We start from the raw sequence: 16,855 nt of genomic DNA, 5'->3' as shown, positions 1-16,855 counted from the left end.
TTGCTAGAACATTATAGGCGATGTCTTCTGATTTGGCAGAAATTAGCTTAATAAACTAAATGTTTATTATCAAAGGATAATTTTTACCATGTAAGTGAATGTTCCCATTTAATACCTCTAATAAAATGTGAACTTTTAGTTTTCCTGACAAAAGAGATCTCTGGATATACTAAGTCTATATAACATCAAAGTAACTAAGTGGTTCAAGGTAGTGAAAAAATAATTCTAACTATTTTATGAAACTTACTGGTTAAATCACAATCAAAGCAGTTATTTAATAATTTTTTTGTAAGTAAAACCACAACATGGTCTGTTTCCAAATCAACAAGCAGTAATTTTTTTTGCATGTTAAAGAGGTTCAAAAGTGTCAGCAGTGACGTCACAATTAATCTAGCCAGTTTCCTCACCTGTGAAGTGAGAAACTGAAATGATAGCTAAGCTCCTTTCTAGTTTCTACACTTTATTATATGTAAATACTAAGTCTTGAGAAAACAACACAACAAAATCTTATTATGGGACATGTCAGGTATACCAAAAAATACACCAGAAAGAACAATTAATTGCCAAGAAAATCTAAAATCATGGGATGTAGTGATCAATATTAAGTGAAACTCATTTTACACCAAGCTTTTTATCCAAGAACCTTTTAAGAATTCTGTGATTGCAGTAATCACAATCTTAAGAAGGAGGAATAAAAGCAAATAGTCTAAACCCCATTTCATTTGACATAGCCAGTCAGTGGTAAAACGTAGCAGGTCAAAGTGTGGTCCTCAGTTCAGCAGTACAGGCATCATCTGGGATCTTGTTAGAAATTCAGAATCTCAGGGGCGCCTTGGGGGCTCAGTTGGTTAAGCGTCCAACTTCAGCTCAGGTCATGATCTTGTGGTTTGTGAGTTCAAGCCCCGCCTCAGGCTCTGGGCTGATAGCTTGGAGCCCGGCGCCTGCCTTGGATTCTGTGTCCTCCCTCTTTCTCTCTGCCTCTCCCCTGCTCGCACTCTGTCTCTCCGTCTCTCAAGAATAAATAAAACATTAAAAAAAAATTTAAATAAAAGAAAAAGAAATGTAGGATCTCAGACTCCACTCCAAACCTACTGAGCCAGATTCCACATTTTAACAAGATCCCCAGGTCATTCCTATGCACATCACAGTAGGAGAAACACTGATATACAACCCTACTGGATCTATATCTAGAGAGTGAGCAAATTCATACCATCCACCAGTGGAGATCCCACCTCTGTCTTACTTGTCTTCAGTTAATCAGATTTTATGGTGTCACGTGCCCTAATGTCAGACACTTAGTAAAAGATATGTGACCCTAAAGAGATTCTTCATGAAAGAAATAGCTTGAATTAAACTTCATATAAGAGTGGTACAGACCATTTATAGGAACTTCCTACACTCTAGCCCAGGAGAGCCCAGAGACATTTCGTTTAAAATCTGAACGGAGGTCCTTCATTATCTGCTGCTTCATTCACCAGGGCAAGAACAAAGTGAATCTGGAGATCTGTACAGAAGAGAAGAACACATGTTCTTGCTCATTTTCCAATAGACGTTCCGTTCTTTCACAGGCTTGCTGTAGAAACTGCTTTAAGTCATACACAAGAGACTATTTCTTACTTAAGCTTCATTAGGCTTTTTTGTATTTTTTTATTTAAAAAATTTTTCTTTTAATGTTTATGGTTTTTGAGAGAGAGAGAGAGAGAGAGAGAGAGAGAGAGCGCGCGCAGGGGAGGGGCAGAGAGAGAGGAGACACAGAATTGGAAGCAGGCTCCAGGCTCTGAGCTGTCAGCACAGAGCCCTACGCAGGGCGTGAACTCACAGACCATGAGATCATGACCTGAGCTAAAGTTGGCTGCTTAATCAACTGTGTCACACAAAGGCCACTCATTAAGCTTTTTTAAAATATAGGCTTGCAACAATGCTTGGAAACCAGCAAACTCAACTGACTGAAAGGGATACTTGTTTTCGTTGCTCTGGAGAAGAAAAGGGTCAGGTAAAAGGAAAGTAAATAAAATAACATTTCTTGAGCGTCTACTTTGTGCTAAGTACTACACGGGGTGTTTTATATAAAGAACCAGGGTCTCTAAAATGTTAAACTTGAGGCCCACTCTCTAACCATGTAAATGTAGTGTTATTGTGATCGGTCATAACTATAATAACCATAAAAGCACAGCTTTTAAAATAACTTATAAAAATCCATGTGTCTAAAACTTTGCTTTATTCTAAACTATAAATACTTCCAGGACTTTCCCCTCCCTCCAGTTACACATTGTTAAGAAAACAGCCTATAATAGTAGAAGTCAGATGATCTTGTTATTACAATGTTCAAAGTGCCTGTCTTAGATTCTAAACACACATAGAGACCTTATCTGATGATATTGTTTGTCTGATTGTGGCCCCTGAAAAGTATCTCGGGGCTATAATTGAAAGCATTTTGCAACTGGTTTCAGTTAACATGCTACTGTATACACAAGCACTGCCTGTGTAACAAAAGCGCCCTGTGAAGGTACCATAAGGTGAAAAGAAGGAGGTGGATGTTGGGGGAGCTCAGTACCTGTGGTACCTGTATAAAGGAATAACACAAGAGACTTTATCTTTTTTACAGCTTAGTCTAATGAATGCGTAGTCTAAAAGAAGTCACCACACACAGGGTAGACAAAATGCCGAAAATCTGCAGACTTTCTGACCCACAGAAACAGAAGACAGACCTCAAGGGAACCACAACTTCTGGAAAATGAGGCAACAACCCCCACAAAGAAGAGAGACAGAGAAAAAGACCCCCAAATCGGTACGCTAACTGCGCTCAACTGTGCAGCGGAACCCTAAATCACACATGTGGGGAGCAGACCACAGAAGTCAGCTAAGTATGGAAGAACCGAACCGAGATTTGAGCCGTGGCAGAAGAGACGAGGTTTGCAGTTTGAGTCCCGTTAATTGCCAACTCAAACAAATGAAAAACATCAACACTCTTTGGAAGGATTTAAAAGAAAATATGTTCTTCAGACTCACTTTCACAGTGTCCAGATACTCTAAAATTACTTCACATTTCAGAGAACAAAGAATATAGTGACGCATTTGCAAGAGAAAAGACATGGAAACCAACCCCAAAATGACCCAGGCATTGGGATTAGCAGACAAGAATGTTTAAGCAGCTTTTCTACCCATGCTCGACGACATAAGGAAAATATTCTCACAGTGAATAAAAGATAGGAAATCTCAGCAAAGAAGGAAAAAACTATCAAAAAGAACTGAAAGAAAATTCTAGAACTTAAAAAAATACAATACGTGAAATAAAAACTCACGGGATAACTTTAACAGCAGAAAGGAGACGACAGGGGAATGAGAAAGTAAACTGGAATGTGGACAAATATAAACAAACCAATCTGAAGAACAGGTTGCAAAAGTGACAAGTCTCAGGGTCCCGTGGGAAAATATCAAATGATTTAATACGCATGCGATCAAAGTTAAGAAGGAGAGGAGTAAGAGAATGGGACAGGACTAATATTTGAATACATAATGGTTGACTATTTCCAAAATTTGATAAAACATATATTTACAGTTCCCAGATTCTCAGAAAACCAAAAATAGGAAAGACATGAAGGAAAACACTCATCCGTGCATCATAGACAAACTGCCAAAAACCAAAGATTCAGAGAAAATCTTGAAGGCAACCAGAAACTCAGAGATAATAAATATGTGTTGTCATTTTAAGCCACTAAATATAGGGGTAATTTGCTATGCAGTAATAGACAACTAACACAACCATTATAGTTGGAGGTATTAATACCGCTCTCTCAATAATTGACAGAGCAAATAGATAGGAAATCAGGATATAGAAGACTCAAAATATCATCAACACATTTGCCCTAAATGTAATTTATAGAACACATTGGTCAATAACAGAAGAAAATGAATTATTTTCAAGCGAACACAGATTATTTATTAGGATGGATCATATTCTGGACCATAAAATAAACCTTAATAAATTTAATGGGATTGAAATCATTCCAAATATGTTTTCTGTCCACAATGGGATTGAATGAGAAATTAAACAGAACAATGTCTGGAAACACACATTATAGACATTAAAATCACACTTATAAATAAAATGGATCAAAAAAAGACAATACTGGGAAAATTAGGGAAAAAAGTTAATTGACTATAAATGAAAACAGGACATCAAACTATGTGAATGCACCTAAAGCAGTGCTTAGAGACAAAATTATTGCATTAAATTCTAATATAAGAAAAGAAGGGTCTCAATAATTTAAGTTTCTATCATAAGAAACTAGAAAAAAGAAGAGTGTATTAAACCTGGGATAAACACAAAGAAAGAATAAAGAGTGAAATCAATAAAAAAAGAAACCCCCCCCCCAAAAAAATAACCCCAAAGAGACATTGAATAAAACCAAAAGCTGAAGGGCGCCTGGGCAGCTCAGTAGGTTGGGCATCCACCTTCGGCTCAGGTCATAATCTCCCAGTTCATGGGTTCGAGCCCCACGTTGGGCTCTGTGCTGACAGCTCAGAGCCTGGAGCCTGCTTTGGATTCTCTGTCTCCTTCTCTCTCTGCCCCTCCTCTGCTCTCTCTCCCTCAAAAATAAATAAACATTAAAAAAAAAAAAACAAAAGCGGATTGTTTTGAATGGGTAAATTAAATGGATAACCTCTGTAAGACTTACCAAGTATTTACCAAACAGAAATGAAAATATAGATCCCCAAAATAAAACCAATCACGCATATTTACTCAAGAGATAAAAATATAGGCCCTCGAAAATTCTTGTGCAAAAATATTTAGAAGTATCAAACACTATAAACAACCCAGATGTCTATCAATAGGGGAATGGATAAACAAGTTGTGATATATTTATTCAATGGACTAGAACTATGCCATAAGAGAACCCACTCTGGATACAATGACATTGGTTCTGATGAACCTCACAGACATGACGCTGAGGTAAAAGAGAGACACAAAAATGTATACACTCTATGATTCCATTTATTCAAAGTTCTAAAACAGACAAATCATAAATATAGTGCTAGATATCAAAAGAGTGATTATCTCTGGGTGGAGGGGGCAGGCAAGTAAAGGTGCACAGGGGAGTATCCTTGGTGCCCTGTGTCTTGATCCCCGTGGGTGGGTTACAAAGTTGTATACATCTCTCTGAGTAGTCAGACTGTTCACTTAATGATCAGAGAGGGAGCAGACTGAGAGAGAGAGAGAATATGAAAGGATAAAACAAAGAAAAAAAAAGAAAGAAAGAAAAAAGCTGGCCAGGACCTTGAGGGAAGAAATTAATCTGGACCACCTGTCGAAGCATAGAAGACTTGCAAGGCAGGGCTGATTTGGAAAATACAGAAGCAAACACTAGGGTAAGAAGCAGCAGTCTCCAGAGAATGCACAAGGAGCCTCCAGGGATGAACAGTTTTAAAGTTATTTACTCTATGTCTCAACACCTGACCTTGTAATTGTTTGCCTACGTATAATGTCTATCTTATAAATAATCACACTGGCTTTAAGTATTATGTGTGCAATGAGAGCCAAGTTAAGATTTGTAAAACCCTTAAACACAGAAAATATTATGATATTCTGCCTTATCTACCGCCATGATGTAATTCTAAATTAAAATTGTATAGACTGAAATATTTATGGATGAATATATATGATATCTAGGATGTGCTTCAAAATAATCTGGGTGGAGGGATTCATGGGTATGTGGAACAGTTTTGTTATGGGTTAATAAATACTACTGCTGAGGGGTGCCTGGGTGGCTCAGTTGTTTAAGCATCCAACTCTTAACACCAGACCCAGGTCCTGATCTCAAGGTTGTGAGATTGAGCCCTGCTTTGGGCTCTGAGCACTGACAGGGAGGAGCTTGCTTGGGATTCTCTCTCTCTGCCCCTCCCCAACTCACTCATGTGCGCATGCTCGCTCTCTCTCTCTCTCTCTGTCTCTCTCAAAATAAATAAATGAACTTGAAAAAAATAATGACCACAGTTGGGTAATGGGTACCATCATGCATATTTAAAAGAAAGTTAAAGAAAACTGCAGTCACCGTAAAATTAGAGTGCTGAGGCCAGCAAAGTTTTTATTTTTTACGATAACTACTTTGAAGCTTGAAAAAAATCTTTCAACTCTTTTAGTGCCCCTGTTAAAAGCCCACACATAGTTTGCCTACTGGGGATCCTGTTCTGGCTGGACTGAGGATTGCTGCTCAGGATTGTCTTATCTCAGGAGGGTTTCACAGGTTAAAGGTGCCCCAGGGGCAGTGCAAATAAAAGCTAACAGAAGGAGCCAATCCTTTGTCACTGCCTAGTAAGGAGCATCCCAGCTGACAAGAAAAAGGACCATCAATGTTTTCAACATCAAATGAGGGGGATATAGCAATGGATCAGGCCCTAGTGTATTCAGTTTTTCTATTTAGGATATGAAGAAAATTGTAATTGAGACTTATATTTTAAAACCTGAGGTAGTACATTTGAATTTCCTAAAAACTATTGATTGTAGAGTGTAGCCCTTTGATCTATTGTGAAATGTGTTTGATATATATTAGGCATTTAATAAGTATTTTCAGTTGTTGAAATATTTGTTCATTTTCTTTGAACAAATGTGAGCCATTCTGCAGCATGATGAACATGAATTGAAAAAATGAATTAGCTTAAATTTTTAGATTATCTAAAATCTACAACACTGGGAGCACTGAAGAAAATCTTTTATACTTAAATACCTCCACATTCATTTTTTTTATAGTTTCCTAAAGTAAGAAATAAAATTATAGTACCCTAAATAAATGGCACTACCATAATCCTATCTGGCTAAGGTAGAAACTTAAGATATCATAGGTAGTAATTACTCTTCTCAACTAAACAACAAATTGATTCAGATTTGTTATTTATTTATATATGCATATAGAAGGAAAATTTGTGTTATCAAACTCTAGGTCAATATTATTATAAAAAAATGAATGCTCTACTGGGACCATGTATTTAATGATTTGGGAATGCACACAGATTAATAACAAATAGAAAGAGAAGACATTAAATGTTTCATATTTGGGGCAACATCATGTCAAAACAGTAACCTATTTTCAGTTAATCAACAAAGCAATCAGCAAGTATTTTCCAAATAACCACAAGAGGATGTGAAATATACAAGAGATCGATATGAGTTCACAATCCTGATGAAGGAGGAGACAATCCTAGTGTCTGATATACATGAGATGACTAGCTAACAACTTAACACATTATGTGAATAGGTTTCAAGGTGGTGTTTCCAAGAGTTAAGTCTTACACAGGAGTTCAAGAAGGATGGGTAACACTGACCTGGAGAATGAACCTTAATGATGGTAACAAAAAGAGCATGTAGAGAAGTACATACTTTACTTATGTACTACATACAATCCTGGAAGGATTCACTCTACTTGTATTAAATAAGTTGTTTCAATTTTCTTTGAAATCAAACACAGAAGATCTGAAAATATCCACTTTCTCCTTTAATGCAAACTACAAAATATGTTTTGAATGCTGAGTCTCTTCTAGATATTTAAGACGCAGATATAGACAGCCAAGTGGAGTTAAATTGAAAACATATTGTAACAGAGAGAAGTATACTGTACTGATAGTGATTACAAGGCTTAAACCAGTATCTTTACATATTTGCAATTCCGTAACCCCCCCCCCCAGTTTTCTTTGGTTTGTTTTAAACACACAAAGAAAAAGTTCTATGTATCCCAGTAGCGAAAGCAAGCCATACAGGGTAGCCATTTCAACCTGTTCATGTAAAACGTACAAAAACATGCGCCGTCAAAGGTATTTACAAGCCTACAAGAATTATTTCTACATGCTGCATAATGCCAGAAATAAAACTGACTTTTCCTCACCATCATCCTTATCTTATTTTCCAAGCACTTCCTATATGAAATAAGCATGTTTGATTCTCTAGAGAGGGGAAAAAAAAAAGGATATTTTTACCATGGCCCTTGTCCTTGAGAACCTTAAAATGCTTTACAAGAAATGTACAAATAAAAAAGGGACAATTTCAAAATCAGAAATTTTTCATGTATGTCTACTAGATATCACAGACAATGCTGACTATAGATTAGGAACTGGGTCCAAAATAAGACTTTGGTTATGATAAAACATGTAAAATGTCCTCTATTCCTGTTTCTTTCAGTCTAGCTGATTGACATAAAAAAGAAGAAAGTAAGACCAATATGTAAATGAAAACACATCCACACCATGTAGGATGTTCAAGCTGATCCGATGATGCAGTTCAGGGACAAAGAGAAAGAAAAGGAGAATCAGACATGGTATTTATGACACAAATAAAAGATTAGCATCTAAATTAACAAAGACAATTTGTATATTAGGAGTATATATTATCACCTTATAGGAATGCACTTTGAACTATCTCAAAATGTATCCCTTAAGAGGCAAAATATCATTATTTCCAATAATAAATCTTAATTAGGGGTCTACCCAAATATTTCTAATACATTATTAAAGATTACAATTGGATTAGTTTACTTTCATCCTCCAACCCCTTTTTTTCATTTAGTTTTTCATAAAATACAAGGCTTTGCCGCATCAAATAAACTACATGGTATTTACCGTAGGGATTACCTTTTAAATTAAAACATGTGCTTGTTAACATGGTTCCTGATGGTCTACAGGAGATTTGGGCTGTGTCTAAATGATACATAAAGAATCATTTTAGTGGGAAATAATTAAGTTAGGCAAACTAATTTCACATAAATAAAATTGTTTTGATTAAGCTGTTCACTTTGTAACAGGCTTCTTTGGTATTATAAAAAACATTAGGCTTTATTTAGAAATCACCAAGGAAAAATTTGACATTTCCCTGAGATAATGTGGATAGCTATTCATATAGGTCATCTTCAATAAGCAGTTTTTTTCTCCTTAGTTATTTGGATTGATCATATACATTGACCAAATATATTTGCTATTGATGTTCTGATTTATTGAATATTACTCTTGGTTGCATGTATCAGGATATTTTGATTTCTTGAACAAAATAAAAACAAAAACATTCAGCTTCAAAGCAATTAAAAACAGGGAAAACATTTCCAGCAGCAAACTGAATAGATTATAAGCACCTTCTACAAGGCTGAGCTCTCTGGCTGGCTTTTTCCCACTGTCTCTGCTGTGACAGTACACTTAAGTTTCATCTAAAATATTTGTGTTTTGTTTATGGTCCATTGAGAAAATAAATTCCCCCAGGAGTAAAGGGCGCACTAGTGTGGTGCCATTGGGAGACCTGAACAGCCATAGTATATGTTTAATGAATTGCCGTTACAAACTGGAATCACAGCTGCTTAAAATGGCAACAGATTTGTTCATTCTAACACGAGGAAACAAAATACACTTGACCACTTACACCTGGTCTTTAACACGAGGAAACAAAATACACTTGACCACTTACACCTGGTCTTTAGGCTACGTTCTCCCCTTCGGTCTGAGGAGCACATGGAAAATGCAAACAGCGTTTCACCTGAGGATGTTAGACCAGCAGAGGAGACACTGGTTGAGCACCAGAAGCAGCTGAGTTACCGGACACTGCCCTGGGTGCAGGAGGCTCCAGTATAGCTAAGCGGGCAGGGAGCAGAGGCATGATGGAAGGAAGAATACCTCTGCTTTCCTGGATTTGCAATTACTCCCTAACAGCTGACAGGACCATGCCTCGGTGCAGAATTTCTTAGGCAGATGGATACTAACTTTAACTATATAAATATGCATCTAGAAGTGATGCATAAGGAGACTGAATGAACATTCTTGGAGTGTATTAATACACATACTTACATCCCCTCAATTTTCATGAATGCTTAGGACACAATTGGCACATTTCAGTGGAGGTCAGAAGATGGTCTTCTGTTTGAGGCTGGTGAGCTGCAAAATGGGACTATCTTGAAAAGTCAGAGAACAGCAAAGGGTTCTGACTATCTTTGTGAGCCAGAGAAAAAGCAGAGCTTCTAAAGGAAAGGGGGACATTGAAAAAAAGTGAGCAGGAATGAAATTCACCTACTTCATAATTCTATCCAGGGTCCACCTTTACCTCAAAATTTGGTAGCTCTCACACCAAAAACAAAACAAAACAAAACAAAACACACACACACACACACACACAAAACAACAACAAACCCAAAAAAGTATCAATTTCCCAAGTCACGGCTCATTTGATCCATCTTCTTGACCTGTGCTGTACTGCTAATGTACTCTTCATTCTTGAAAGCTCATCAGTTCCTTAGAGGGAACATATTTTATGCATATTTCATGTTTTTCAAGCCCCCCCCCCATATCATTCTACAGTCTACATCCCTATCAGTCCACACCCACGGGTATGAGTTTCTAATTGGTAAAACAGTGGCGTCTTTACTTCATTTATTTTGAATCCATCTTCTTTTATACTCTTGTCATTCAAGTCCCTTAAATACTCCAAAATTATTAATTCCTCCTGCCCCAAAACTATTACCAGCTAATCATGCTGACTTGACCTATAACACATACACATTCTATATATCACTATTCCTATAAAACATATACATACACAGTTTTACCATAACATAGTGAACACTGTGATTTTTACCTATGGCCATTCTCACATTAACTATGATCTAGTTTAAAAATCAAGATTTCAAATTTAAGAAGGGGGGCACCTGGGTGGCTCATTCGGTTAAGAGTCTGACTCTTGGTTTCGACTCAGGTCATGATCTCACTGTGGGTTTCAGCCCGACGTCGAGCTCCGCACTGACAGTGTGGAGCCTGCTTGAGATTCTCTCTCTCCCTCTCTCTGCCCCTCCCCCGCTCACGTGCTCTGTCTCTCTCTCTCTCTCTCTCTCAGAATAAAATAAAAAATAAAATAAAAAATCAAGACATCATAAGGGCAAAATAATAAATCTCAGAAATTTATTTTCCTCACTAAGGAGCGTAAATTAGTACGAACCACAAATCCATGTGTCCGGCCATATCAAAAATATTTTTCCCTAACTGGTGGTTCTCTGGAACAAGCTGCTAGTGATTGTTGAGCCGCTGAAGTTGTAATACATTTCTGAGACACATGTTATAATCATCAAACCTAAATATATCTCTAATTAAAACAAATCCTGCCATGAGTATGAAGATCAAAAGGAAAGTGCTCTTGATATACTGCTGTTCAATTTAGGCCTCCACCTCTTGTGCAGAAATGTCCCAGAGATACTGCAAATCCATTAGAGTCTGTTACATGCTAAAGCTTCTAGTTTAGCTCCAATCACCTGTGTAAAATCCTGGATTATAAATCACTGCTGAGGATCTATGCCCAGGAACCACCTAGCTGTATTGTTTATGAGAGGGCTTGGAGGAGGGTGCACTGAGCAACATCTTGAGTGTTGACTGATCAGAAGATATAAATGACATTTCCCAAACAATGAGTGACTATTTTCAGCACTTCTCATGCGATGTGCAGAAAATGAGGGAGAATCATATTCCCTTTAGAATAAAGCCGACAAAATGCCTTTCTCTAATTATTGCTTTGCTCAGTAAAGACTGTATGAAAAGCTTTATGAAAAATCTGAAGTACTTTAAAAATATACTATTACTACTATTATCTTGCTTTAAATATTGCATGCATAACTTGTCATTGCCCACTTCAATATACCTGTGCCTTTGGTTTTCTATATAGCTCCCTGAATTTCAGTGTTAATTTCTTCTTAAAAAATGTCACATCCCACTGTCATTTTTCTTGTTCCGTTACACTGATCAGTCTATTTATTTCTTCTAGTGGATCCCGTAGTTAAATTTTTAAAAAATCCATTTTAAAATCCACTCAATTTTTAAAATTGAGATCATTCGGGACAGCTTCTACAGGACTGACACCTGGTGTCTCTCCCATTGAATCCTGTAGGCTTATCAAAAGGTCATGTCTGGTAACAATAAGAAAGTCTATGATTTCCTAAATTTGATTTCCATGCAGCAAAATTTGGAAAATTTTAGCTTTCATTTGAAAGTTGATCCTCTGGGGCGCCTGGGTGGCTCAGTCAGTTAGGTGGCCGACTTCGGCTCAGGTCATGATCTCACGGTTTGTGGGTTCGAGCCCTGCGTCCGGCTCTGTGCTGACAGCTCGGAGCCTGGAGCCTGCTTCTGATTCTGTGTCTTCCTCTCTCTCTGCCCCTCCCCTGCTCGTGTTCTGTCTCTCTCTGTCTCTCAAAAATAAATAAATATTAAAAAAAAGATTTATGAAAGTTGATCTTCTGTTTCTTTTGTGTTTTTTCTTCTTCTCTCCTTCTTCTTGTAATTTCTTAATTCCCTTTATTCTTCCCTCTCCACCCACCTTCCCTGCTTACTCTTCTGCCTTCTCCTTGTCCCATTTTAGAAGGCTGCTTAGCTGCTGCATTTTCTTCCGAACAAAAGCTGCCCAAGTGTTCTTGGTGAGAACTTTCACAATATTAAAAAAAAATCCCCATTTAGTATTTATGTAGGATGTACATGAAAGAAAAGGGCAAAGTCAGCGTATTACCTTGGCCATTTAGATTACTGTGGGGGTCAAAGACTGAACTATGGGGCACAGAGACAACGAAATCATTTAAACATGGAACACAAATTAAGTCAGTAAAAAGGAGTGTCGCTTATATTTTCTTTGTGGCAATTCACCAAACAACACCACAAATAATGGAGTGTTTCATCTGTAGATCATTTAGTGTAGCTGTCTATCTATCTATCCATCCGTCCATCCATCGATAGATGTATATATCTTGTCTGAACAACTAGATGTAAACTAATGAAGGATAGGTTCCATGTCTCCAACTTCTCTATATCCTTCAAAACAGCACAGTTCTCATATACATCAGGCTCTTAGAAAGGGTGAGTGATATATAACAAATCATTATGAAATTGGTGACTACCCCAAAAACATTGACTATAATTGCTTCATATTACTATGAAACAATTAGTTGAAACAATACAAACGAATAGGCATTTACACATGAATACACAGACATATAACAAATACACATACCCCCCCAAAAGAAAGAAAATTATATGAAACCATAAAACTGAAAACATATGCAAATATACAAGAGAAAAATTATATTAAAACATAACCTTGTAGAAAAACCAATTAATTAATTAGCTTGCAAGGTAGTTGGTAACTTTAAAATAATCAAGAATATCTTCATATTTTCAGTAACCTAAGTTTCCAGCGATTGATGATAGTGAATTAGCAACCTGTGAGTAGCTGTACAATTAATATTTATAGTGAGATTTTGACTTACGTGTACTTGGATAAGTCATGTTATCTGACTTATGCTTCATGCTTCGGTATCTCTGAGGTGAAAATACTATTTGCCTTCTCATCCACCTCCTCCTCTGCAATTAAATGAGGTAATGTTTGGGAAATGTTTGCAGCTTGGGAAGGAAACCCACTGCATACATCTCAGGTGTTAGCACTATTCCACATTCAAGCCTGGTATATTCCCTCTGTTTTAAATTGAAATTATACTGTTTGAGTTCTTGGGTCCTCACCAAAATCTGGGTCAACATAAGAAGATGATTATTTTTAATTTTAATTCTGAGGCTCTGTTCGCATCCCTTGCACGTGTGAGGGAAAACTGTAGCAAATAAACAAAGCACATAAATCAAGCTTTGAAAGAGAACAATCTCTATCCAGGAGGATTTTTTTTTTTTTTTTTTTTTTAATAAAGAGCATGAACACTGTATTTCCCTGGAGGAATATTTCGGTCAAGGAAGGAGGATAGTGCATGCAGTGTGAGTGCGTGTGTGCGCGTGTGTGCATGTGTGTGTATGTGTGTGTGTGCTGTGCGTGCGCGCCCGCGGAGAGAGGGGCGGGGGAGGCGGATGAGGAGGATGAGATCATAGTTTCAGGATCCTCAGGAAACCCTGGTACTGGCAGCAGCCAGCCTCTGCTGTGCCCACATGACCCACAACTCTGGCAGCGGACCCGGCACTTCCAACATTATTAAATAATAAGAAAGCGGCTCCTACTCCATGCCCAAACCTCCCTACAGACCAATGGACACCTTCTAAGAGTTTGGCGAGTCGGTGACTGAGGCGCCCGTCCATTCCAAGGTGTGTGTAAGGCGTTTTCCTCCTTGACAGCTCCGGGATGGGGGAGGGCGCGGGGGTGGAGGGGGTCCGTGTGCCGGGCGGGGAGTGGGCGCCGGCCGGCCGGGCCGCCGAGCGCTGCCCCCCGGGCCGCCCGGTGCCGCGGAGCGAGCGGCGAGGCGGGAGATGCACATGACGCGCAGCCCGAGCTGCGCAGGGACCGCAGCCGCCCACGGCGCCGGGGCGCGGGCACAGGCGGCTCGGCTGCCGGAGCAAGGGCAGGCGCCGCGCACCGGCAAAGTCAAGAGTGGAAGCGGGCGGCGAGCGCCGGCTGGGGAAGGGAATCGCCCCAACGCCCACTCGCGGGGTTCCCACCTGTGCGCGGGCGCCGGCCGCCGCGAGCGCCAACCATGTGCCGGGCGCCGCAGCCAGGACTGCGGCGCGGCGCCTCCCCGGGCGGCGGGCGGCGCCTCGGGCCCGCGGGGCGGCGGTAGCGGCTGCTGCAGGATGGCCGGCCCGGGGGCGCGGGGCCGCGCAGGTAAATCTCGGCCGCCCGCGGAGGCCCGGCCGCATGTGCCGCAGCCCCCGCTGTCGCCGCCGCGCCGCGCCGCTCCCGGGCTGGCGATGGCAGCCGGCCCCGTCGCGGCGCGGCTCGAGTTGTTTTTGTGGTCGGTGCTGCGCTCCCGGTCGTCCTCGCGGGCCCAGCCGTTGGGAGGTGGCGTGGCCACCTCCATCAGGGATGGCACTCGCGTTGGGGAGCGGTCTGGGGAGGGGGGGCTGCTTAGCGACCGGGAAGGCTGCGATGGGTCCCTTGCAGCCGGCGGCGTCTGCGCGTGTTGCAAGGCACTGCGGTTCCCCGGGCGGATGCCGTGTGGGAGTGGGCGCTCGGCGCTGGGGGGTGGCGGGCAGCGGATGTGGGTCCGGGGCGGCGGTGAGTGGCCCCAGCTGTTATAGCCTGTTGCCTATTTTGGAGTTTTCCGCTGGGCAGAGGGCGGACGGAGGGTTCTTCCTGATGCCTGGAGTGGGAGACAGAGAGGTGTCTGCCGAGAGACCAAAGCCAAGGAGAGAAGAGGGGTGGCCCGACGGCGGTGCCGGGCTCAACGGTACCATTCCTGGGACTCGGTAGTGAAACTTTCCTCTTCGGCAGGCTTGGGGCATGGCTTTGAGAAGATAAGTGTGGAGCCTGGTGGGGGTGGGGGGATCCTGGATGTACACTTGCAGTGAAGCTTACCACCATTAGGTTCATTCTTGCTTTGAAAAAAAATTGGTCTTTTGAGTTGATGTTTACGTTCGAGTTTTCTTGTTCTCTATTAGGATCACTTGGTATTAACGTGTTTGTGTTTACTTTTGAACATAACAGAAGCCTATATTGTTACTAATTTCTTTTACAAAAAAAAATATATATATATACTTCTCTTGCTTATTCCAAAGGTAGAAACTTTAGGAAAAAACACTCTCCATCCGTTCCAGGTACAGTTCTGTATGCTTTCATTCATTTAATCCCTACAGCAACATAAGGGGTAGTTAGTAATATTACCCACCTTTTACAGTTGAGTCAATTAAGACACAGAGAGGTGAGATAACTTACCCAAAGTTGTACAGTTATTAAATGTTAGAGCCCAGTTGGGCTCTCAGTGCACTCTTAAGCATTATATACAGATTATCTATCTATCTATCTATCTATCTATCTATATCTATCTATCTATCTAGGCATATATATGGTATCCCATTGTGCCTAAAGTCGTCTCTGTTTCATATATTGACTACATTTTCTACCAAGATGAACGTCTTAACTATGCACTAGACATTGGACACAATGTTTTCTGATTTTTAATACTATTATTAAAAGTGGATTGTAAATATAAATTATAGCAAATATCCTTTGAGTACTTTTGTCACAATTAACCAAATTACCTACAACAATTATAGACTAAAGTAGCATTTATCAGCAAAGATGTTCAGTTAAGATTATCGGCCAAGTAAATTATTACAAAGCAGATGGCTGAATTGATACTTTTGTTTGCACGTAATTTTAAACTTCCTAAGGTATTAGTCTGTTCTTTGCTCAAAACACAGCCATCATTTTCTTCAGAGCACCGTTATCTTTGAACAAGTTAATCATCTTTAATCCAATCACTCTGACAAGAGGTTAGGCAGTTTTAAAAGAATTATGCAATTCTCTTTCAACTATCAGTGACTAAAAGCAGGTTGTATTTTGAGGGTGTTCATGTATGTCTATACCTTTTAGCCAATTGTATGTGCTTTATACAAAGTTATGTAGCAGTGAAGGTTGAAATCAAAATTTCTCATTAGTTCTAAGTTGAAATACTTTAAAAATCTCCACTTGTTTTACATGAACCATGATGTGAAGAAGGGTATCAATGGGGCAAACTCCCAACTGCACACATTTAGGCAATTACCTTCTTTGAGCTTATCATTGAGCTTTCATGATATTCATTTTATTGGACGGATGTCTCTCTTAAGTCTTCATCTATTATTTTTTTCAAGTAAATGTAATTGCTCCTTCACATTACCAGTTTCAAATTATTTTGACATTCATCGCTTTCCTTAATTCTTGTCTCTTAGTTTAATTAAATTCAGTATACATATTTCAAACCCATAATTATTCAACATTATAAGTGAAAAGGCTAGGATCCAACGGAACTACATGGAAACGTGTTCTTTGGACATGAAAAAAAAAATCATCCCATCCTTCGGTGGTTAACATCCTCCACACCCCAAACTATGGCTTCCATTTTATTTTGGGATACCAGAGTGCAGAGCTGTGGTCAAAACAGTTGCC

At 39.6% G+C, this 16,855-nt stretch overlaps 1 protein-coding gene across 2 annotated transcripts in view; it reads left to right on the top strand.

Annotated features, from left to right (window-relative positions):
- The first annotated feature begins 13,853 nt into the window (after positions 1–13,853).
- DTNA (dystrobrevin alpha) overlaps positions 13,854–16,855 on the top strand; it is a 359,115-nt gene continuing 356,113 nt past the window's right edge. Inside the window, exon 1 of one of the 2 annotated variants that reach the window (XM_058692363.1) lies at positions 13,854–14,076. The gene's annotated coding sequence lies outside the window, so the exon portion shown is untranslated. Of the gene's footprint in view, positions 14,077–14,292; positions 14,591–16,855 lie in introns of those variants that run through there. The other variant, XM_058692365.1, reaches the window with a different exon arrangement.

The sequence above is a fragment of the Neofelis nebulosa genome, chromosome 11 (assembly GCF_028018385.1).
Source record: "Neofelis nebulosa isolate mNeoNeb1 chromosome 11, mNeoNeb1.pri, whole genome shotgun sequence".
Classification (NCBI taxonomy): Eukaryota; Metazoa; Chordata; class Mammalia; order Carnivora; family Felidae; genus Neofelis; species Neofelis nebulosa.
Note: the sequence above shows the minus strand (reverse complement) of the source record. Positions and strands in the feature narration are given on the sequence as shown.